This window comes from Oryctolagus cuniculus, chromosome 7 (assembly GCF_051225735.1).
Source record: "Oryctolagus cuniculus isolate XC-2025 breed Fujian yellow rabbit chromosome 7, ASM5122573v1, whole genome shotgun sequence".
Classification (NCBI taxonomy): domain Eukaryota; kingdom Metazoa; phylum Chordata; class Mammalia; order Lagomorpha; family Leporidae; genus Oryctolagus; species Oryctolagus cuniculus.
In genome coordinates, this window is record NC_142873.1 from 67,563,971 (window position 1) to 67,587,683 (window position 23,713).

The 23,713-nt window shown below is 36.8% G+C and overlaps 1 long non-coding RNA gene across 21 annotated transcripts in view; it reads left to right on the plus strand.

Annotated features, from left to right (window-relative positions):
* The window catches only part of LOC103350106 (uncharacterized), a 271,720-nt gene that overhangs the window by 86,851 nt on the left and 161,156 nt on the right, over window positions 1–23,713 (plus strand). For 5 of the 21 annotated variants that reach the window (XR_016237145.1, XR_016237135.1, XR_518161.5 and 2 more), the window contains 3 exons: window positions 8,560–8,599; window positions 9,072–9,140; window positions 14,461–15,874. The exons of 8 other annotated variants lie outside the window; for them this stretch is intronic. This is a non-coding gene — a long non-coding RNA (uncharacterized LOC103350106). Of the gene's footprint in view, window positions 1–4,567; window positions 5,718–8,559; window positions 8,600–9,071; window positions 9,141–14,460; window positions 15,875–23,713 lie in introns of those variants that run through there. 8 more of the 21 variants (XR_016237149.1, XR_016237136.1, XR_518162.5 and 5 more) reach the window with 3 other exon arrangements.

The following is a 23,713-nucleotide window of genomic DNA, read 5'->3' on the forward strand; positions in this document are numbered from 1 at the left end:
AGAAATCTCAACTTGGAAAGGTCAACTGTTAGGTTGATCACAGTGTTTATGGAGGTGCTGATTATTTACTTAGCACTGCCGAGTAACTGAGAATTTTTTAACTCATAAATTATAACACATTGTCATTACCATAACTAACAATTTAACATCAATATGATCTAATCAAGGGTTTTTTTTTCATGGTTTTTTAATGCACACTTCTGAATTATGAAAGCATCCCAATGGTCTTCCAAAGAAAGCATTATCTATACATGCATGGATTGTAATATTTATTTCCCACTTTTATTCACTTTTGTTTAAAACATTTGTTAGTGTCATATAGAAAATAGTTTTCTAGCTGGTAAACAAGGCAGCAAACGTAAACATATTTTTTAAAGAAAGGAAGGAAAGGAAACATGTGATTGAATTACAAAGTTCTCCCCAATGTCTCATCTAGATTAGACATTCTTCAGAAAGTCTTGATTTCTAATTTCATGAGTCTAAGATAGTATAACTTTCTCTTATTTATTATTATTCGGTGTGAACCAGTTTACAAAGAATAAAGACACAGGGCAGAAAAATACACTGACTATTCTCACTCACAACAACAACTGCAAGTTCAGGAGTTTTGCAAATCTAAGTTCAGTTTTGGCATTTCATTGGAAAATGTCACAGGACTCACTCTTACTTTGCTCATGGCTATATTTATTTACACTTAACAAAAGATATTCATAGGGTGGTGTCCCAAAGTACAGCTTCTGTTTGTCCCCTTCCTGTGGTGTCATGGATGGTATTACTTCCCTTTTACTACTATGTGTGATAATATACACAGAATATTGCCAACTAAAGAAGCTAGTTTGTCTAGGCAACATGGAATTAACAAAAAGAATGAGAACAGATAAATGGAAAATAAAGACTGTTAGGTATAGGCCATTAGAATATAAGATGGTATAATTTTATGGAATTCTTTCACATGTGAAATTCAATTTTTAGAATAAAATTAAGAGATGTTGGAAAAAAGTACAGCTGTTTTATAGAATGTCTAATGAAAGCACTTGTTGCTCTAATTTCTTCCATATTTTTAGTTTTACTATTTAAGATTACCATTTTCAACTACTTCAGCTATTTTTGTTTATATTTATTAGCCCATAACAAAATAAGATGTTTATACTGCTTTCTAAAAGTAAATTATTGGTTTCAGGGATGGGCATTGGATGCAGTGGTTGAGTTGCTCGCATCCCATATTGGAGTGTCTGTTTTGCATCCTACTTCCTCCAGTTATCTTCCAACTTCATTCTAATGTTCATCCTGGGAGGCTGCACATAATGACTCAAGTCATGGCATTTCATATCGAACTTAGTTTTTCTATGAAAATATAGTCAACTTTCTGTAGATAAGAGTCAACTTAACTTTAGTTGAACATTTTCCAAAGTTTAAGATGTTTTCAACTTAAGTTATTGAAAGAAATAAACACTTCTGGCTTTTATTATGTGAGAATAAAATATTGGTGATATTTTTCAGTTAGGGTTCTGATTACCATATGACAATCATAGAAAACAGTGTGACTAAATCTGATGAGCATCAATACTGAAAAATATGTCTTAAGAAATTTTTTGTGCTTAATATTACACAGTGAATACTTATACAATTATCCATTAATTTCCCAGCTGTAAATCTGACATGTTTGACTTGAAAACCATTAGCAGCTGCATTTTCTGTCATTCTCTTGGTCTTCAGAATGAGTCAAAGGGCAGACACACAATTTTAGTTTTGTATTCCATTTTCATTTCTGAATTAAAGACATGAATCAACACAATGTAAGAACAGGGAGAACACATGATATAATAAGCATAGGAACTCAAATGGGATAATCCACCAGGCATTTCAGTATATCAATAGCAAGGCCGCACAAGGACACCAACATGGGTTACGGCTTAGTACACTAATTTCCCCATTTATCTGGTTTCAGAATGAGCCACCTGAAGTTTAAGTAACAGATTCAGAAGAAAATTGGAAAAATCAGACTTTATCTTGATTGATCTATTTAAAATAATTTGATATGATCAAAGAGAGTAGTTATCAGGCAGTGGTACAGATTGTGCATTCCCTAATCTGAAAAATCTGAAATCTGAAATGATCCAAAATTTAAGATTTTTGAGTTCCTACATGACACCAAGTAGAATTTTTTTTTTTTTTTTTTTTTTTTTTTTTTTTTTTTTTTTTTTTTTACAGGCAGAGTTAAAACAGTGAGAGAGAGAGACAGAGAGAAAGATCTTCCTTTTCCGTTGGTTCACCACCCAAATGGCCACTACGGCCGGTGCACTGCGCCAATCCGAAGCCAGGAGCCAGATGCTTCTTCCTGGTCTCCCATGCGGGTGCAGGGCCCAAGCACTTGGGCCATCCTCCACTGCACTCCCTGGCCACAGCAGAGAGCTGGCCTGGAAGAGGAGCAACCAGGACAGAATCCGGAGCCCCAACTGGGACTAGAACCTGGGGTGCCAGCACTGCAGACGGGGGATTAGCCAAGTGAGCCGAGGCACTGGCTGCTAAGTAGAAATTCTATGCTTAACCTCATGTGATGTGGTGTATTGGAAAGTTAGGAATATTCTATTATTGCATAAAATTTCTTTAGGCTATCTATATCGGTGTATATGAAAAATAAATGACTTTTGTATTGAAAGTTTGAATCCCCAATATTTCTTATTATGTATTTGCTAATATTAAAAAAAAATCTGAGACACTTCTGCTTCCACATATTGTGAATAAAGGATACTCAACATGTAGTACTCACAGTCAACTCAGTAGCACCTTCAAATCTTTGAGTTTGTAAGAGCAGGACTAAAATTCAAGAAGAATGGAGGTCAGGTTCTTTGGAGAGGGATTTGTAAATTTTGGGAATGATTATAGTGGAGTTCTAATTAGAAATTAAGGGCATGTAGCCTATGATTAAATTTGTGGGCTTCTAAGGACATTTTATGTCTAAATTCCAGTTTTCCTGTGTGAGTTTAGGTAAATTATTTGATCACTTTGTACCACAGTTTATTGACCTATAAAATTAAATGATTGTAATACCCTCCTTAAAAGAGTGTTCTAAGGATTAAATGGATGTTATATTTGAAAGCTTTAGCACAATGCAGCCTATCATAATAATTCTATTCATGCTATTGTTATTAATTAAAAATCCAAACAGTTGAAGGAGTGTATTATGGCCAGCATTAGGAAGTAAGGACAGCTAACTCAGATTTGATTCAATGTGCATCTGTTAAGCATTTAATTTGTACTATGCATTACCATTTGAATTAGGGCCAGAGTGGATAACTCTCACCAGATGTCAGTAAATTACAGGCAGGAACTGGACAGACTGAATTGAGTAGTCAGATTCCAGAAACTGCAACAGGTCTATCCTGGTCTTTTCTTTGCAATATTGTAACCCATAATTTTGTGAAGTTGAATTTTCAATCTACACTCATGGTGTTATGATAGTCTTTTCCTATGTTTTGCTTGGGACTTTTACATCTGTGTTAACAGAAGAAATTAGCTTATGCTTTTTTTCCCCATACTGTTGTCACTTACTAGCATTAAGATTTCTCAATGACAGTAATAGAAAGTGATTAATGTGTGCCACTCTCTTGAAACCACTTTTTATGCAATAACTTGTTTAAACCTCATAATCACTTTATAATGTAAGTAGTATTATTATCCTTATTTCATAGATAAGAATAGTGATTCACATATCAGGTACATAATTTTCCCCCAAAGAAAGAGAAAACAGTAGAGCCTGGAATTTCCTGTGAAAGATTTTCTTCATGAAGTTTACTAAGTAGCCTAGTTGTTTTTCCTTTGACACAAGAGTTTCTTTGAAACATGCTTATCGGTTTCTAAATATGTGTGTGTGTGTGTGTGTGTGTGTGTGTGAGAGAGAGAGAGAAAGAGAGAGAGAATATCTTGGTTATTAGAATCCAACTTTACCTTGTGTGTAGACACTCTGAATTTTTTAAAATGTGTTGGGGCTGGCACTGTGGCATAGTGGGTAAAGCTGCTGCTTGCAGTGCCAGCATTCCATATGGGCGCCAGTTGGAGTCCTGGCTGCTCTTCTTCCAATCCATTCTCTGCTATGGCCTGAGAAAGCAGTAGAAGGTGACCCAAGTCCTTGGGTTCCTGCATCTATGTGAGAGACCTGGAAGAAGCTCCTGGCTCCTGGCTTTGGTTTTGCGCAGCTCTGACCATTGCAGCCAATTGAGTAGTAAACCAGTGGATGGAAGACCTCTCTCTCTCTCTCTACCTCTCCTTCTCTCTCTGTGTAACTCTGACTTTCAAATAAATAAATAAATCTTTAAAAAAAAAAAAATGTGTTGAAACTATTTTCGTTGATAGACTGTCATCAAGTTTTTTTTTTTTTTTAAAGATTTATTTACTTCTTTATTTGAAAGGCAGAGTGAGAGAGAGAGGAGGGAGAGAAAGAGACAGACAAAGAGAGGGACATCTTCCATCTGCTGACTCACTCCCCACAGGATCTTAACAGCCAGGTCTGGGTCAGTTCTAAGCCACCAGTTGACAACTCCATCTGTGTCTCCCATGTGTGTTGCAGGGGCATAAGCACTTGGGACATCTTCTGCTCTCCAGGCACATTAGCAGGGAGAAGGATTGCAAGCCAAGCAGTCGAGATTTGAACCCAAGTTTATATGGGATGCTGATGGGAAGGTTAACCTCCATCACCACAACACTGACTGCTGTCATCAAGTTTTGTAACTGTTCCTTGAGAGTTTTAAAAAATAATGTTTTCTCTAACTGTTGCAAGTTTCCATATATATCTACTAGTTTAAATTTATCATGATTTTTGGGTTTTGTCTATTTTTCTCTTGTAATAAATACAAATTATGTACAGAAATATGTTAAAGTCCATAGTGACATTAGGTTCTTCTAGTGTTTTTTATAGGCCTGTTAAGTTTTATCCTTATATATTTTATAGATATGTTATCTGGTATATTCAAGTTTGTAATTTTTGTTTTATACTGATAAACTGAAATTTTTTAATCATTGTGTTTTTCTTTGTATCCATGACAGTGCTTTTTACTTTGAAGTTTATTTGCCTGGTGTTAATATAGCTACTCCAGCCTCATTGGATATATATCAGGATGTACCTGATATATATTTGTATTAGTATGTACCTAATATATATTATTGTATCTGTTATTTACTTTAATTATTATATATATTTTATTAGTATGTACTTGATATATATTACTGTATCATTTATTTACTTAAATTATTACCTTAACTTATTAAAATTTCTGTGACTTTTTGTGTTACATGCAGATTTCACAAATATCTATGAATGTAGTTTTTTTTAAAGATTTATTATTTGCATGAAAGACAGTAGGGTGAGCCCGCGCCGTGGCTCACTAGGCTAATCCTCCGCCTTGTGGCGCCGGCACACTGGGTTCTAGTCCCGGTCGGGGTGCTGGATTCTGTCCCGGCTGCCCCTCTTCCAGGCCAGCTCTCTGCTGTGGCCAGGGAGTTCAGTGGAGGATGGCCCAAGTGCTTGGGCCCTGCACCCCATGGGAGACCAGGAAAAGTACCTGGCTCCTGCCATCAGATCAGCGCGGTGCGCCAGCCGCAGTGTGCCGGCTGCGGCGGCCATTGGAGGGTGAACCAAAGGCAAAAAAGGAAGACCTTTCTCTCTGTCTCTCTTTCTCACTGTCCACTCTGCCTGCCAAAAAAAAAAAAAAAAAAAAGAAAAAGAAAAGACAGTAGGGTGGAGAGAGAGAGAGAGAGAGAGAGGATCTTACATCTGCTGGTTCACTCTCCAAATAACTGCAATGACCTGGGCTAGGACAGGTTGAAGTCAGTTCTGCCATGGAGATGACAAGGACTCAGGTACTTTGGTATCTTCTGCTGCTCTATATTTGATGAGGGAAATTTTATCCTTTACTGGAAATGGTAGGCCACATCTGCAGGATATTTTGGCAAAATGTAGTGATTCATTGCATTCCATTGTGTCAGCCTAGCTTGTGCAGCATAAATCTCAATTATCTTCACCTGCAGGGTTTGACCACACAAACTTCTCTTGAACTCTAGATCTCTTTTAATTTAGTTAAAATTTTTTATTTGTTTATTTTTACATTATTCAAAAGGCATAGAAGCAGACAGAAAGACAGTGGAGAGAAATATTCCAGCCACTGGTAAACTCCACAAATACCTGTAACATCTGGACTGAGTCATGTTGAAGTCAAGAATCTAGAATTCAATTTAAGTCTCCCACTTTAATAGTAGGGACCCAATTACTTAACCCATTACCTGTTACCTCCCGGGGTGAACACTAGCAGGTAACTGAGTTGGAAGTAAAGGAGCCAAAACTTGAACCAAGACACTCTAGTATATTTTACAGATTTATTTAATTATTTAAAGGCAGAGTTACAGGAAGAGAGAGAGAGAGAGAGAGAGAGAGAGATCTTCCTTCTACTGGTTCACCCCCTAATCGGCCACAATGGCCAGTGCTAAGCCACTCCAAAGCCAGAGTTTGGAACTCTATCTGGGTCTCTTACATGGAGAGCCCCGCGGACTTGGGCTGTCTTTCCTGGAAGCATTTGCAGGAGTTGGGATAGAAAGTGGAACAGCCTGGGCTGGAACTTAAAGGATGTGCCCATAAAGGATGCTGGTGTTGCAGGTGGCACCTTAACCCACTGTACCACAACACCAGCCACCACTCCAATATCTTAACTGCTATACCAAATACCCTTGTAATTAATTTCTAATTCTCAACTACAGCACTTTTCCACATTCCTAATAAAGGAAAAAGAGATTATTTAAATGACACCAGAGAGATCCTCAGTTCACATTTTGCCTTCAGCTAGTGATTAATCACCCTTGATCTGTTGCTGTCTTTTCCTAATGCATCAATTCAGTAAAATACAATCAATGTCTATGAAGGAAGAATCTTGTCAGTGGAATAGAAAACTGTTTATAAGATATATTTCAAGAAGATATTAGGGGGGCCGGTGCCGTGGCTCACTTGGTTAATCCTCCGCCTGCGGCGCCAGCGTCCCATATGGGTACCAGGTTCTAGTCCCAGCTGCCCCTCTTCCAGTCCAGCTCTCTGCTGTGGCCCAGGAGGGCAGTGGAGGATGGCCCAAGTGCTTGGAACCTGCACCCCATGGGAGACCAGGAGAAACACCTGGCTCCTGACTTCGGATTGGCGCAGCGCCAGCCGTAGCGGCCATTTGGGGAGTGAACCAACGGAAGGAAAACCTTTCTGTCTCTCTCTCTCTCTCTCTCTCTCTCTCTGTCTATAACTCTACTTGTCAAATAAATTTTTTAAAAAAAGAAGATATGAGGATGAAAAATACATATATGCAATGAAATTTTTTCATAGGGTATTGAAAGTAAAGACATTCTTTTTAAACAATTGAATTTCAAAGGTAAATATGCAATTGTTTCTCATTTTCATTCAATATAATTTATAAAGCTATAAGGTGAATTTTAAAACTGCGATTTCATCTTATATGATTATTGGAATATGAATATATGTGTTTTTTTCCAAGTGTAAAGGCAGTTAAAAGGAGCTACGGTTAGCACAGCCACTGGGTAGACTGAAAAGGAGTAGGTGCTACATGGGGAAAGTAGCAAAGTGGCCCAGGTGCAGCAGCTCTGAAGAAAGGCCAAGAAGAAACAGAGCTGTGGGACCTAAGGAGGACCATAAAAGCTGAAAAGACAAATGGGGCACAGTGAATAAAAGAAATGTGCAAAGTAGAATAAAGGATACATGATGCTAAATCACAGAAATATCAGTAAAGTACACTCTCTTCAGAGACTCCTGCCATAGTTGAACAAAGACCACCTAGTTTATCCCATAGTAAAAAGTGAAATTGGAGTTGGCCCAATATTGACACCAAATATTAGAAGAAACAAAGTTGAAAAAAATGTTCCTAATGAATATGAAACAAAATGAGAAGGGACAGAGGAAAGGCCTAGCCAAATATTTTATCATGAATAAATGAGTAAAAAAAGAAAATTAATGAAGAATGAAGGAAGACCTTAATGTGAAAAACAAGATTTTAGGGAAAATTTTAGAGAAAATGAAATGTAAATTGTCAGAACACAGGAAAAAGCAAGAACAAAAAAATTACTAAAGACAAAATTGGAAGGCGCATAAGGAATAGCACTGGAAGAGATCTGAGATATAAATAAGAAAAGTTACCAAAATAAGATAGAAATATAGAGGAGTCAAAAGGAAGGGAAGGAAACAGTTGGATATAGAAAAAAAAAAAAGCAAAGGAGATCAAATGTACATAATTGGAGTTCCTTAAGAAGAAAGTCAAAATAATAGAACAGAGTAGGGAAACATATAATTTAAAAGAAACTCTTGAGATGAAAGAAAGCTTGGATCTACACCCTTGAAAAGGGGTGCAATGTGCTAGGGAGATTTGAATTATAATGGCTAATACTGAGATACAATTTGGTAAGGTGATTGCTCCTTGAAATGTACAGAATTGTTGGCAAAGGTAGACCAAAATTTCAAGTAACTTAGCAGAGTGTAAAACAGATCAACAAGATCTCTTATTTTTCTTTTGTAATTTTCAGAACTAGAAGACAATGAAGCAATGTCTATGTCATAGGCAAGGTAAGGGAATGATATACACAGCTAAGTCATACTTCAAGTGAAATTTTAATAGGTTTTTTTTTTTTTTGGTTATGCTAGTACTCAAGGGTTATTTCTCACAAAAGTCCTGGTTGAGGAAATTGCTTGCAGGTGAACCTCAATTAAACAAGTAGCTGGGAAGCAATAACAAAATCCTGAATTTTGAATTAATTTTATTTAGAAAAAAGATGAAAGGAATTATGGAGATGGACATGAAGAAATAAGTATAAATTTATATGTCTAATAATGGGAAATGTTATTCACTTACAGAATGAGAAAGGAAAAGATGAGAAGTTGAAAAAATTTTTTATCATTCCAAATTTGAAAAATGAACTAATAGATTTAAAATAAGAGTAAAATAACGTTTACTACATATACTTATAAAGGTATACTATATCATCTTTTGTTAAATTGGCATTACTGCTACTGTCTAAATCTGGAAACTATTTCCCAGATTCCTCTTTATTCTATGGAATCTTGTTAGACTTGGTCGAAGATAGGAACCCTGCACAGTTTGGAAGAGGTAAGCGAAACAAGGGAAATTGATTTGAATGGCTATGACGGTCAGACATGATAAGGATGAAGTGGTACAAACAGACCTCAGCAAGTTTTTATCCTCTTACTGTTCTGAGTTAAGGTTTCTCCTGAATCCCTGGCCTGCTGAGCAACCCTGGCTCGGTGTGCACAAGCAGAGCAAGCCAGTGTTCACACAGAAAGCAGTTTCCTTCGACATGCTCAGTGCATTTCTTGATAGATGTGCACAACTCCTTGGATTTGGTCACAACTTCAGGCTTTTGCATCCAGGCCAGTGTGGTCAGTGACTGTTTCTCTAATTTTTCTATTCTTAATCTGTAGAGCTTCACATTTGAAGAATTTCTAATTTCTAAATTAAGCCTCTTTCTGCCATGGTACCTGTAATGGCTTTAGTTTATGAGTGACACGAGGAATGAGTGTTAACCAATGTAATGTTTTTGACTTAACAAAAACAGGCAAATGTCCTTTCAAAAGAAAAAAATAGAGTGATTACCTCAATATAAAACAAATGTAATTCAGATCCCAAGCATTATATTAGACAAGGAGGGTAAACTTCTCATGCTATAGGCTTCTCTTTATAACCAAATTTTAATTTCTGAATACATGAGTGATACTCAAAATGTTAATGAAAAATCCATACTATGAAAAAACCATGCATGAATTTCAAAAATGTTTGCACCAAAATACTCATCGTTTAATCCATTTCTTATGAACTTTTTGAAGTCATTCATATATGTACAAAATAGCACAATAGCAGCATAAACTAGACTCTTTAATATTTAAATCTTGACTTTTAATTTTAGTGTCAATACTTTTGGTATTTTCCCATTAAGGAAGATGCTGGATTTGGATAAAAGATATACTATTTTCATGTTCAGGAAGTTTTCACTGTGTGATTTAAGAAAAAACTAAAATAGTTGTTGAATTTTATCAGATGCCTCATTAGTATTTTTAAGAGACTATGAAAGGATTTTTCTTTTTGGGTTATCACCATGATAAATATTTTTTTAACTTTTATTTAATGAATATAAATTTCCAAAGTACAGCTTATGGATTACAATGGCTTCCCCCCCATAACGTCCCTCCCACCCACAACTCTCCCCTTTCTCACTCCCTCTCCCCTTCCATTCACATCATGATCATTTTCAATTCTCTTTATATACAGAAGATCAGTTTAGCATACATTAAGTAAAGATTTCAACAGTTTGCTCCCACACAGAAACATAAAGTGAAAAATACTGTTTGAGTACTAGTTATAGCATTAAATCTCAATGTACAGCACACTAAGGACAGAACTCCTACATGAGGAGTAAGTGCACAGTGACTCCTGTTGTTGACTTAGCAAATTGACACTCTTGTTTATGGCCTCAGTAATCAACCTAGGCTCTTGTCATGAGCTGCCAAGGCTATGGAAGCCCCCTGAGTTCACTGACTCTGATCATATTTAGACAAGGCCATGGTCAAAGTGGAAGTTCTCTCCTCCCTTCAGAGAAGGTACCTCCTTCTTTGATGACCTGTTCTTTCCACTGGGATCTCACTCGCAGAGATCTTTCATTTAGGTGGTTGTTTTTTTTTTTTTTTTTTTTTTGCCAGAGTGTCTTGGCTTTCCATGCCTGAAATACTCTCATGGGCTTTTCAGCCAGATCCGCATGCCTTAAGGGCTGATTCTGAGGCCAGAGTGCTGTTTAGGACATCTGCTATTCTATGGGTCTGCTGTGTATCTCACTTCCCATGTTGGATCATTCTCTCCCTTTTTGATTCTATCAGCTAGTATTTGCAGACACTATTCTTGTTTATGTGATCCCTTTGGTTCTTAGTCCTATCATTATGATCAACTGTGAACAGAAATTGATCACTGGGACTAGTGAGATGGCATTGGTACATGCCACCTTGATGGAATTGAATTGGAATCCCCTGGTATGTTTCTAACTCTACCGTTCGAGGTAAGTTGGCTTGAGCATGTCCCGAATTGCACACCATGATAAATATTGACCTATCTGTACATTTTTGGCGTTAATCCCACATTAATCTTTTAACATGATGTCAATTATTTTCTGAATATCATTTTATGAAGCTTTTTTTCATTAATGTTTTTGGTCTGCATTGCTGTTGACATTGTTGTGTAATCTGTTAAGTTTAGGAATCAGTTTTATGCTCCATTCATATAAATATTTTAGAATTAAATATTTTTAAAGAGGACTAAAAATATTGTATTATCTGGTCTGTACAAATGACTGGATCATTTGGTTTTTGGAAGGATAAGAGTAGTCTTTAAGGAAATTGATCATTTTATGTTCTCTTTCCTCCAGAGAGTTGTTATTGAATATAAGCACTTGAAAACTAGAAGGATGGTAGAAAATGGTGATGAAGATTGCTAGATATGATGTCCTTGGATATCTTGGAGCAAAAGAAATTTTATTTTCTTGTTCTGGGGGTACTACAAATGTCATTTTAAGTAATAATTTGTGGTAAAAGAATTCTATTTCAGTTGCCTATATTTATGCCTTGAAAAAAAGTAAAATGAATTTTTTTTTTCTTTTTATTTTTGACAGGCAGAGTGAACAGTGAGAGAGAGAGAGAGAGAGAAAGGTCTTCCTTTGCCGTTGGTTCACCCTCCAATGGCTGCCATGGCCGGCGTGCTGCGGCCGGCACACCGCGCTGATCTGATGGCAGGAGCCAGGTGCTTCTCCTGGTCTCCCATGGGGTGCAGGGCCCAAGCACTTGGGCCATCCTCCACTGCACTCCCTGGCCACAGCAGAGAGCTGGCCTGGAAGAGGGGCAACCGGGACAGAATCCGGCGCCCTGACCAGGACTAGAACCTGGTGTGCCAGCGCCGCAAGGTGGAGGATTAGCCTATTGAGCCATGGCGCCAGCCTTAAAAACTTTAAAAAAAAAAAAAAAAAACTTTTTCAAAAAACTTTTTTAAAAAATATTTTTAAAACAAAAAAAAATGGGAATGTAGTGATAAATGTTTAAAGTAGAAAGGAATTTCAGAAAAAATATATAAAGATTATGGTAAAAGGAAGTAAGAGGAGGATGGGTAAGAAAAGTGAAAGAGCAGCATGAAGAGCAAAACAGAAAAAAGGCAAAGCAAGTTAGACTTTAGACTACAAATTAGACTACGAATTGAATAACACGGAAAGTTGAGAGCATGGCACAGTTCTCAGAGGCCAAATTCCAAGCAGACAGAAAAGTAAAATTATTTACACATTGATGCTGACTGATTCATCTCTTGGTGATGCAAATCTGGGGATGCTAAGACATGATCATGTTATATATAAGCAGTTGACAGGATAGAGGATATTTTAGATTTTGTGATTAGTATGATTATGATTATGATTATTATATTTTTAGGATAGATGGAGTGAGTGGTTGTATCACTGCTCGAGATGCCTACCTCCCAAATCAAGTGCCTGGTTTCAAGTCCTAGCTTCACTCCTTATTCCAACTTTTCACTAATGTGCACCTGGAGAATCCAGGTACTTGGCTCCCTGCCACAGATGTGTGAGACCTGAACTGATTTTCTGGATGCTGGCTTCTGCCTGGCCCAGCCCTGGTTGTTGCAGATGGCTCAGGAATGAACCAATGGATAGGAACTCTCTGTCTCTGTCTCTCTGCATTTCAAATACATTAAATAAGTAAATTAAAAAAAATGTAAAAATAAATATTAGAACAGCTAAAAGCAAGTTACTAAAATAAACTACATTTGATTTTTAAAATTAATTTCTCAAGCCTAAATTTGATTTCAATGATCTGAATGAAAAAATAATAACTAATAGTGTAGAAACTTGCCTCTTAGATAGAGTAACATATTTTACTGAGATTTAAATTGGCTAGTTAAATTTTCTCATAAAACTTCGTTTACATTTTGAGACTGTTGGTCATTCTAAGATCTTGGGCATATGAAAGTTGCATTTTAATGCTAGAATAATATTTGAGTGAGAGTAAAACAAATGTAGACTTTTAAATGTGTGCTTTTTAGATAGTATTTAAAACTTTAATTAGAAATGTAACCCAGGGCTGACAGATTTTATTTGTTGGCCTTGAACAACATGCAGGCAATAAGTCTGCATGAAGCTCATAAACATATTGGAAGTGTGCCCTTTTCCTGCCTGCTGTGTGAGAGTCTTGATGACTGGCAGTCTCACAAGCATTAGACTGGGAATAACAGACCATCATCTGGATATCTTAGTCACTTATTAACATCTCAACAATTTAAATTCTTCTTCTTTTTTTAAGATGTATTTATTTGAAAGTCAGAGTTACAGAGGCAGAGGGAGAGAGAGGGAGAGAGAGAGAAAGAGAGAGAGATCTATCTACCAGTTCACTCCCCAGATGGCTGCAACTTCTGGAGCTGTGCTGATCTGAAGCCAGGATCCAGGAGCTTCCTCTGGTTCTCCCACATAGGTGCAGGGTCCCAAGGACTTGGGCCAGCTCCTACTGCTTTCCCAGGCCATAGCAGAGAGCTGGATCAGAAGTAGAGCAGCCAGGACTTGAATGGGCGCTCATATGGGATGCTGACACTGCAGGTGGTGGCTTTACCCGCTATGCCACAATGCTGGCCCCTGCACACTTCTTAAAATAGCATATTATGATAGTTTTCTTTAAAGCTTCTAGAATGATATAAGTAAACCTTAACAATGATTATATTTCTCATTTGGAAGTTATTTTGTAACTAAGTCATTAGTGGCATAAATAAAATAGATTAAAAGTATCAATTATAGTAAATTGTAAATTGTGTTTATAGTCCATTAGTGGAAAACTTAAATGCAATAATTACTTAATAGTGCTGAGTAACATATGCTCTCATACTCAACAGAATAGTGTTTATTCCATTCAAAATTGAAAAAAAAAAGACTTTTTTGTGGTCTAAGTCAGCAAGCAATTGTTTTAGGTTTCACATTGACTGGCATTTTCTGGGGTCATGAGGAGCCACCTCATCTTGCAGATATTGATATTACTGCTCTTTAGCCGTAGAAGAGACTTGGGACCAAACACAAAGTGACTTGATTGATATCTTGTCCCAAACAACACTCTCAAACACTTAGAAAACTTTTCTTAGGCCTTTTCAGAAGGTGTGAGACTACTTGGTCAGTACAATATGCATTTAGCCAAGAAGGGATCATTTTCTCCGTTATATAGAAACCCTAAAACTTTTTCCACTAATAAAACCCATCTAATAAAATCCAAAAACAGTGCCTATTATCTTGTCAGAAAAGGGGAATATATCCAAAAGAAGAAGAAAAAAACTGATCAAACCATCGGAAGAAAGAGTAATTTAGTTAAGCATTTTTTTTTTTTAATTTCAGGGAACATCTGTGAAATTTTCCAGAACTCTCAGCAAGTATTTTGGATTGAGAAAGAGAAGATTGTTTTTTGTTTTTCATTTGTCTTTCTTTGGTCAAACCATTAATACATACAATCAGACACCTATACATTAACCACACTTCTACACCTACCATAGCACACCATACAAGTGTCAACATTATGTCTTTCCTTGCTCTGGTTCACTCTTCATATTACATGTATAGGTTCAAAAAGTAATACAGAAGACTAAAGATCCCATGATTCTAAGTATTTCCAAAAAGATTTACAGCAGTGTTTTCAATTGCTAATTATTGCTGATTTAACCATAGGTTAAGGGCATCACCAGTGCTGATGAGGTTGTGGATAAAAGGGAAACCTAATACATTGTTGGTGGGAATGAAAATTAATTTGCCATTGTGGAGAATATGAAGGTTCTTCAAAAAAGTAAAAGCACATGTCCCATATGATACAGCTATTGCACTTCTGGGAATGAATCCAAAGGAATGAAATTAGTCTATCAAAGAGATAGCCACACTCCATGTTTATTGTAGCACTCTTTATAATTACAAAGTTATAAAATTAATCTAAATGTTCATTATGGTGAATGGATAAGAAACTATGGGATATATACACCATAGAATATTACAGAGCCATAAAAATTAAATTCTGACAGTTGAAACAAAAAGGTGGAATTCTAGATCATTTTATAGATACACATTTGTGTGAACTTGTATATGTTTGTTAGTTGATATGAATCTAATTTAGTGATTACTGGAGGCTGAGTATGATAAGGGGTTGGGAAATGACCAGACAATGTGTCCCAAAATGGAGTCTGGTAGAGGTAATGGATTCTGGTGTCCACAAACGAGTAGAGCAACTACAGTCTGCAGTAATGGAAATGGAAGGGCTCATTGCCTGGAGTGATTGGTTTATGCTATATGTATCTGTTAAAATATTTCATAATAGTGCACAAAGTATACAGGCATTTTATGTTAATCCAAAATTTTAAAAATAAATTTAAAATAACCTTCAGATCTTTACTGGTCTAATTTTGCCCTTACTATATTCCTAAGTAATGCACTATCCTGAATTGAATTTTGTGTTTGGCATTCTTATGAATTTGTATTTATAACAACTTATGGGTATGTCCACATATGATGAATAGGTTTGTTTTGTATGATTTCAAACTTTGTATAAACATATGATGCTATAATTTGTTTTGTTCCTAGTTTAATATATCCCTTACCATAACTTTGTTAATAGAATATTTATTTGTAACAATTATAGCTTTATTTAACTGACTATATTTTCTGTAAGTATTTAATGATGTGATTATTCAAAAATATATGTATTCATTATACTGTTGATAGATACATAATTGATTCCTATACATAAAATACAGTTAGTTAAGTAGAACTTCCTGATGAGTCTTGGTTCTTTGTTTTTAATCACCATGAATTATTATAATTGGAAACAAAGATTCCCTTGAAAATCTATCCCAAATTAGCATGTTATCATTTTTTCAAACTCCATATATAATTAAGAAGTCTCATAATTATTCTTTTCTCAAGCAGATTTTGGATTTTGTCTTCCCCTTTTGTATGCAGAAGTTTAATCTTCATTGCCACACAGTTATCAAATTATTGGATTCATATCTTATTTCTGGTCTTGGTGCCCCCTGAACCTAGGATTTTCTCATGGGTCATCAATACCTGTTCCCCTTTAAGTCTCATCTTTCATTGAATTTTCCACTTTACATTTTAGTGCTACTAAAATATATCTGATCATGCACATGATTTCCTACATGCCATCACTAAATATTATATGCAAATTTTGATCTTATTCCTGAAGATTAAAAATTATTATGGAATAGTTTAAGGACTAAGTAAACTCTTTTAAAAGGGAACCATTGTCATTTTTTTCTTGACTGTTCCATTGTTCTAGTACTCAGTTTTTTCCATTGTGCCATCTCGCTCTCTGGTACATTTTGTGGTGCCTTTTTCTGGTGGCTACTGGGAGATGAAGAATTAAATAATATATACCACTTAGTGAATATTTAAAAATATTTTTCCATTTAGTTTACTAGACTGTCTTTAAATATTAGATCAGACTTATGTGAACCCTAAAATTACAGTGCATCTTGTTTGTACAAAGGGTACTGAAATATATATAAATTTTAAAACAAAATATTTGGTCATCCCTCGGAGACATTCCAAAATTCCCACAAGATTTAGCCCTTAGGAAATCAAACCACTGTGACAACAAACCAAGGTACTGTTGCTTCAGATGACCCAGTTTTCTTGTGGAGTCATGGCTTCTCCAAATGATGAAAATAGATAATGTCACTTGTCAATTAAAAACACATTTTATGGAATCATATAGAATATCACATCAAAACCTGACATGTTAACTTTGAGGTTCTAGTGATCTAAACTGTTTTTTTCTAAATGAAGAAAAAATATTCTTTGGGACAGAGTGACTGTGAAAAATCTACCATAAAACATATATCCCTTCTGTTCATAGAGAGTAAAGAACAATAGTTCTAAATTGTGTTTTTCCATTGACCTCCCTATTGTTGCTGTGGATTCGTTCTGAGAGGAGGAGCGTGGTGGGGGCAAGAGGTGCAGAGTCACCACACAGACCCCAGCAGCCGGGTGAAAGCAGACCAGAGGCAAGCAGCCTGCAGACTCATTTATTTCAGTTGGTACAGCAACTTAAATAGCCAAGGCAGCCAATCCGGTCAAGGGGCGGTCTATGCCCTAACCAATCATAGCCTGTTGCCAGGCAGTTTCCGTTGCCAGCTGCCATCTTGGCATGGCCATCTCATTCCACCACACTCTATAATTTATAATAATTTACAATGTGAGCATTTGTTAAGTGTGTAATAGTTGATCCTGTGCTAATTCTTTTCATGTATTACTTAATTTTCCAAACAAACCATTGAGTTGCACATGATATTTATTTCTTGTTTAGATATGAGAGTACTGAAGGTCAGAGAATGAATTACTTAGCTATGAATGTGCCTAGATTGTATTTTTTTAAAGCTTCATTTTCTTTTTCTTTTTTTAAAGATTTATTTATTTGAATGTCAGAGTTACACAGATAGCAGAGAGGCAGAAAGAGAGAGAAAGAGAGAGAGAAAGAAAGAGAGAGAGAGAGGGAGAGGTCTTCCATCCAATAGTTCACTCCCCAGTTGGCCACTTGGCCAGAGCTGTGCTGACCCAAAGCCAGGAGCCAGGAGCCAGGAGTTAGGAGCCAGGAGTTTCTTCTGGGTCTCCAAAGCGGGTGCAGGGGCCCAAGGACTTGGGCCATCTTTTGCTGCTTTCCCAGGACACAGTAGAGAGCTGGATTGGAAGTGAAGCAGCCGGGTTTCAAACCAGCGCCTATATGGCATGCCAGCACTTCAGGCCAGGGTGTTAATCCCCGCGGAGATTATATATTATACATGTAATTCTTAACTTCATTTTCTTTGAGTCTAACCATTTTTCTAAATTGTTTCCCAATAACTTAATTTATTTAGGTTAGGTACAGAATAAATGTAGTGATACACAACTTTTCACCATTCAGATTAATGGGACCAAATTTAAAAAGCAGAGCTTGAACTCAGGAAGTTCTCAAAAACTAATGGAAAGGCCGGTGCCACGGCTCAATAGGCTAATCCTCCGCCTGCGGCGCCGGCACCCCAGGTTCTAGTCCCGGTCGGGGCACTGGATTCTGTCCTGGTTGCTCCTCTTCCAGTCCGGCTCTCTGCTGTTGCCTGGGAAGGCAGTGGAGGATGGCCCAGGTCCTTGGGCCCTGCACCCGCATGGGAGACCAGGAGGAAACACCTGGCTCCTGGCTTCGGATCAGCGCAGTGCACCGGCCAGTGGATACCAGCCACTTGGGGGGTGAACCAACGAAAAGGAAGACCTTTCTCTCTGTCTCTCTCACTGTCTAACTCTGCCTGTCCAAAAAAAAAAAAAAAAAAAAAAAATCAAAACAACAAAGAATTCAACTTGAAAAGGCCCCCACTAATTAATGTGAGATAATTTGAGCATCAAAAATTATAATTACATCAATGGACGATAAATGAAAAGTATCACAGAACATTTTATACTGCTAAATGAAAGGGAGGAAGGAAAGCAAGGAAAACTTTCTTACTCAAGGTAATATTCGATTGGATCCCAGATTAAATCTTAAATGCCCTTAAAGACATAATTTTGAAAGCAGGGAAATTTTTTTTTTATTTTGACAGGCAGAGTTAGACAGTGAGAGAGAGAGAGAGACAGAGAAGAAGGTCTTCCTTCCATTAGTTCACCCCCCAAATGGCCGCTACAGCCGGAGTGCTGCACCTTTCCGAAGCCAGGAACCACGTTCTTCCTCCTGGTCTCCCATGCGGGTGCAGGGCCCAAGCACTTGGCCCATTCTCCACTGCCTTCCCTGGCCACAGCAGAGAGCTGGACTGGAAGAGGAGCAACCGGGACTAGAACCTGGCGCCCATATAGAATGCTGGGCACTGCAGGTGGAGGATTAACCAAGTGAGCCACAGCACTGGTCTGAAAGCAGGGAAATTTGAATATAAAATATATATTAGATAATAGTAATCAATGTTAAAAGCCTCCAATGTGATCATATTATCAATACATAGAAAAATGTTTACTTTCTTAACAGATGCATGCTGAAATATTTAGGTGTGTTTACCTTACTTTTTTTTTTTTAAGGTTTATTTATATATTTGAAAGTCAGAGTTACAGAGACAAAGAAAAGAGAGAGAGAGAAAGAGATCTTCAGTCTGTTGGTTTACTCCCCATGGCCGTTTGCTGGATCAGACCAAAGCCAGGAGCCAGGAGCTTCTTCCAAGTCTCCCATGTGGGTGCAGGGGCCCAAGCACTTGGGCCTTCATCTACTGCTTTCCCAGGCCCATTAGCAGGGAGCTGGATTGGAATTAGAACAGCAGGGACTTGAACCAGAGCCCATATGGGATGCAAGCACTTCAGGCAGCAGTTTAACCTGCCATGCCACTGCATCGGCTCCACCTTGCTTTTTTTTTTTTTTTTAATTTTTATTTATGTATTTGTAAGGCAGAGTTACAGAGAGGCAGAAACAAAGAGAGAGAAAGAGAGAGAGGACTTCCATCCACTGGTTCACTCCCCAAATGGCTGCAATGGCCAGAGCTGGGCCAATCCCAAGCCAGGACCCAGGAGTTTCTTCCACATTTCCCACGTGTGTGCAGGAACCCAAGCACTTGGGCCAGCTTCCACTGCACTTGGGCCATTTTCCACTGCTTTCCCACGTGCATTAGCAGGAAGCTGGATTGGAAGTGGAGCAGCCAGGACTTGAAGGAGCACTATATGGGATGTGGCACTGCAGGTGGCGGCTTTACCTTTTATGCCACAGCTCTGGTACCTTACTTTTGAAGGGTTCAAAAGCAGATACATGCAGGAAAAAATAGATGAGTGTTCATTATATTGTTTTATTCAAGTCTTCTGTGGACTTAAAATTTTGTAAAAATAAGAAAAAGTTAAGGAAAAATTAGAACAACTCATTTTTATAATCGATTTCATTAACTTATTTGACTATTAATGATCTAAAATAATAACTGAAGTTTTGTGCTGGTCTAATTAGTAAAACCTTTTCTCCACTCAGTAATCTGTTGCTTTTGTAACAATTTTCTTTTTTTTTTTTCCATTTTCCCCTTCTTTCTTCCACTCTCTTCACCTCTCCTCTTGTTCATTTTTATAGGAATAAATGTAGACAAACTCACTGGTTCACAGCAACACAATTCCAGGCTCTCTTACTTATTTTCAGAAGAATGTAGAGAATTTTTTACTTTCCTAGTCAATGAGGCTGATGCAAGGTAATATTAAGTCTGGTGTTTGGCTAGGAAAATGTAGAGTTCTCTTAAATAAGTACTTATAATTAGCAGATGGAAACTTAACAGTTTCCTAGGTTGATCAAGGAACAGACTATTTACTATTTAGGGTTTTATTTCCTATAAAGCCACAGTAAGCTTTTGGAAGAGTCCTAGTAAGATAAACACACGTATTAATTTAAAAAATTAAGTTTCATTCTGGCTTAATTTTCCTAGGTTTGTGGTTTAAAAACTTATACTAAAGCAGTAATTACTATCACTTATTGAATGTCAATTACAGGTCCAAAAACCTTTATATACATAATCAAAAAAAATTTTCTACCCAATGTTAAGTATTATCCCCATACTCATAAATGACTCAGAGATATTAGGTGTCTTTCTCAGGTCCCTACAATTTGCTTAGTGTTCAAGTTAGGCCACATAGTCTGTCTTTCTACAAAGTCCTTTCCCTATCTACTACTCTAAACTGACTCCTTAATGAGATAAAGCAGTCCATGTGCTCTAAAATGCATGGTTTATAAGAATAAAAATTATGCCTTCATATATGTGTGCACAGATTCGTATCTAATATCTAGTGATATCAGGTAAATTTAAAAGGTGAATCTTTATTCAAATCTCATTTGCTTTACACAGGTAAGTAACTACAGGGTACTGAAAAGATGACAAAACATGACTCCCTCCTTTAATAAAAACCTTTAAAAAGATTGGAGTGTTTTAGAAGTTTGAGGATACCCATTGCAAAAATGGCTTCCTAACCAGCACCATTCATTTTTTTACTATTGGATCTGTGTAATACATAAAGGGAAAAAATTGTCCAGCTAAAGACTATTATTTCCCAATCCACTTTTTTCATCAAGAAATTGTCAGGAGTTCTTACCATTGGAAAACAAGCAAAGTTGATGTGTTTTACTTTTAGGACATAGATTTTAAAAAGTCAACATGTGTTTTTCATGGCCCTTTCATCTCATAAAACTGAGATGACAGAGTCATGAGATGAGACAAGCCTAGGGTCACGAGTCACTATGGGGAGGAAAGCTATCACAAATCAGGAGCATTTATCCATTCTGTTACATAAGTTAAAAATAACCTATTGGATTATGCTATCAAAATTTAAAAATTTGTTTGCTACAGCAATTAGTGCTACCTCAAATAACATTTATTTGCTACAGCAATTAGTGTTACCTCAGATAATACACATGTAATAATTATCACATTGAAGTCAAACCCTATTATAACACATGTGACATTGGTTTAACATTTTGTGTGAAGTGGAAAGAAAGGAGATTGAAAATATGGAGACTAGTATGTGAATTGATTTGAGATGTGTTATTAAGTCTTTCCCACCCTAAGGTCTAGGCCTCTGTTTACTTGTTCTTTCTTCTGTTCATTTGATGGCCGCTGGTTTTCATATACTGCTTGGAGACTGTTTTTGTCATTTGTCTTATTGATGATTGTATCAGCAGATCTGTTTATTAATAGTATTAATATTAAACTCTATTCAGGGAGTGGAGAAAGCCTTCTTTAAAGTAGAGGATAGTTATGTTAATGCTATAGTGGATCAGAATTATTTCCATATTAGAATGTTTACAATATAATTGTCCAGTGGGGGTATATTGGAATGATGAGCCTTAAGGGAGGCTGTTTGTGTGTGTTTAGATATTCATGCAATAAAATTTAAGAAACAAGAAGTGAGAAGTTCAGGGGAGTCAGATTGCCTGGACTCAAATTTTGAGTCCTTTACTAATGTTTCCATATCCTTACAAAAGTATTTTAAATGATCTATCTCCATTCTGTTGTGAGAAATTAGAAGGGTTGATAAGCAGTTAGGAACGACCCCTGCTGGAATATGGTATCTAGTGTTTGAAACCTGCCATCAGTTGATTAGACAAAAGACATTGCCCTGGGTTGGTCTTGTGGAGTAGTAGGTATAGCCTCCACCTGTGACATTGGCATCCGATATGGGCGCTGGTTTGTGTCTGGGCTGCTCACTTCTGAGATAGCTCCCTGCTAAAGGCCTGGGAAAGCAGCAGAAGATGGTTCAAGTTCTTGGGGCCCCGCCACCCACATGGAATACCTAGAAGAAGAGCCTGGCTGCTGCCTTCGGCCTGGCACAGCCCTGGGCCATTGCGGCCATTTGGGAAGTAAACAGTGGAAGAAGGCCTCTCTGTCTGTCTCTCCCTCTCTCTCTCTCTTTAGCTGAGTTTCAAATAAATTGATAAATCTTAAAAAAAAAAAAAAAGAAAAGAAAAGAAAAAAAAAGAAGAAAATTTTTAAAAAAGGTGCCTCAAGAAAATGAAAAGATTGACAGGGAACACAGTGAGTTCCATACCCATAGGTAATCATATGAGAAACTGGAATCTGGCATCATACCAGAACACACCACAAAGCATCATGCCTCAAATGCCTAGCAAATGATCTGGTCGGCATAGTCTATCTAAATATTGGTCAGGTCAACAATATTTTTCAACTGCCAGATCTCCCAAGTGGTCAACATAGTACTATTGGTTAACAGAAAAAAGCAAAGCAGATCTCAGTCTTATTGAAGAAGAATTATGTCTTATTATGTATTATTATTAATTCATATGCACCCCTATATAAGCTGCCAATACCCAGAACTTAATGGACCCCTCCCTTGGAACCATCCTGGCAACCTCTGTTTGCCTAACCAATGAATTTTATATGGTAAGTTTTCAATAAGTGTTATTGTTCCTCTTTCTTCCTACTATTGTTATTGTGATTCTTAATTTTACTAGTGTTTTCACTATTATTTTTAGTGCTTATAAATTCCAGTTGTTCATACCTCAACCACATGCTATTGTATACATATGAGAACTAATTCAAATATTTGTGTAAAAATCTTGATCTTGGTTAGGAGTTTGTATTTGAGAGCACTTCTATTTTGGTCTTTTTTTCTGCCATACCTTTCTATAATTATATGCATTAGTAACTTCACAAATAAAACCAGTTTTGGAATATATTTTGGTGTATTATAACAAATTATAATTTAAAAAAAAACTATAAAAGGAGCTAAAGTATTTGTTCTGGAGGTTTTGAGTGCCAGTATTTATTTGATAATTTCACTAGCTTTTTGTTCCTATGTGAATCAATTTAATAATGTATATAGTTCCTAAAAAGTATGTATTATACATATATATGTATATAAAATAATATCTAGTATAGGCCCTTATTAAACAAACTCATGAAATGTGATATAAATTTTGTAAAAAGTTGGGTGGGTTTTCTGTGAGACAGAGCTTAATGTATGGAGTGTTTATTAGAGAATGCCTTTGAATCAAAACCTGGAAAAGGCAGGGGAGAGCGGGAAGCAGGTGTAGGCAGAAGTCAAGCTGTATTACTGGCCTGAGAGTCAGCTTTAATTGTGATGTTCCCAGGCTAAAATGGCC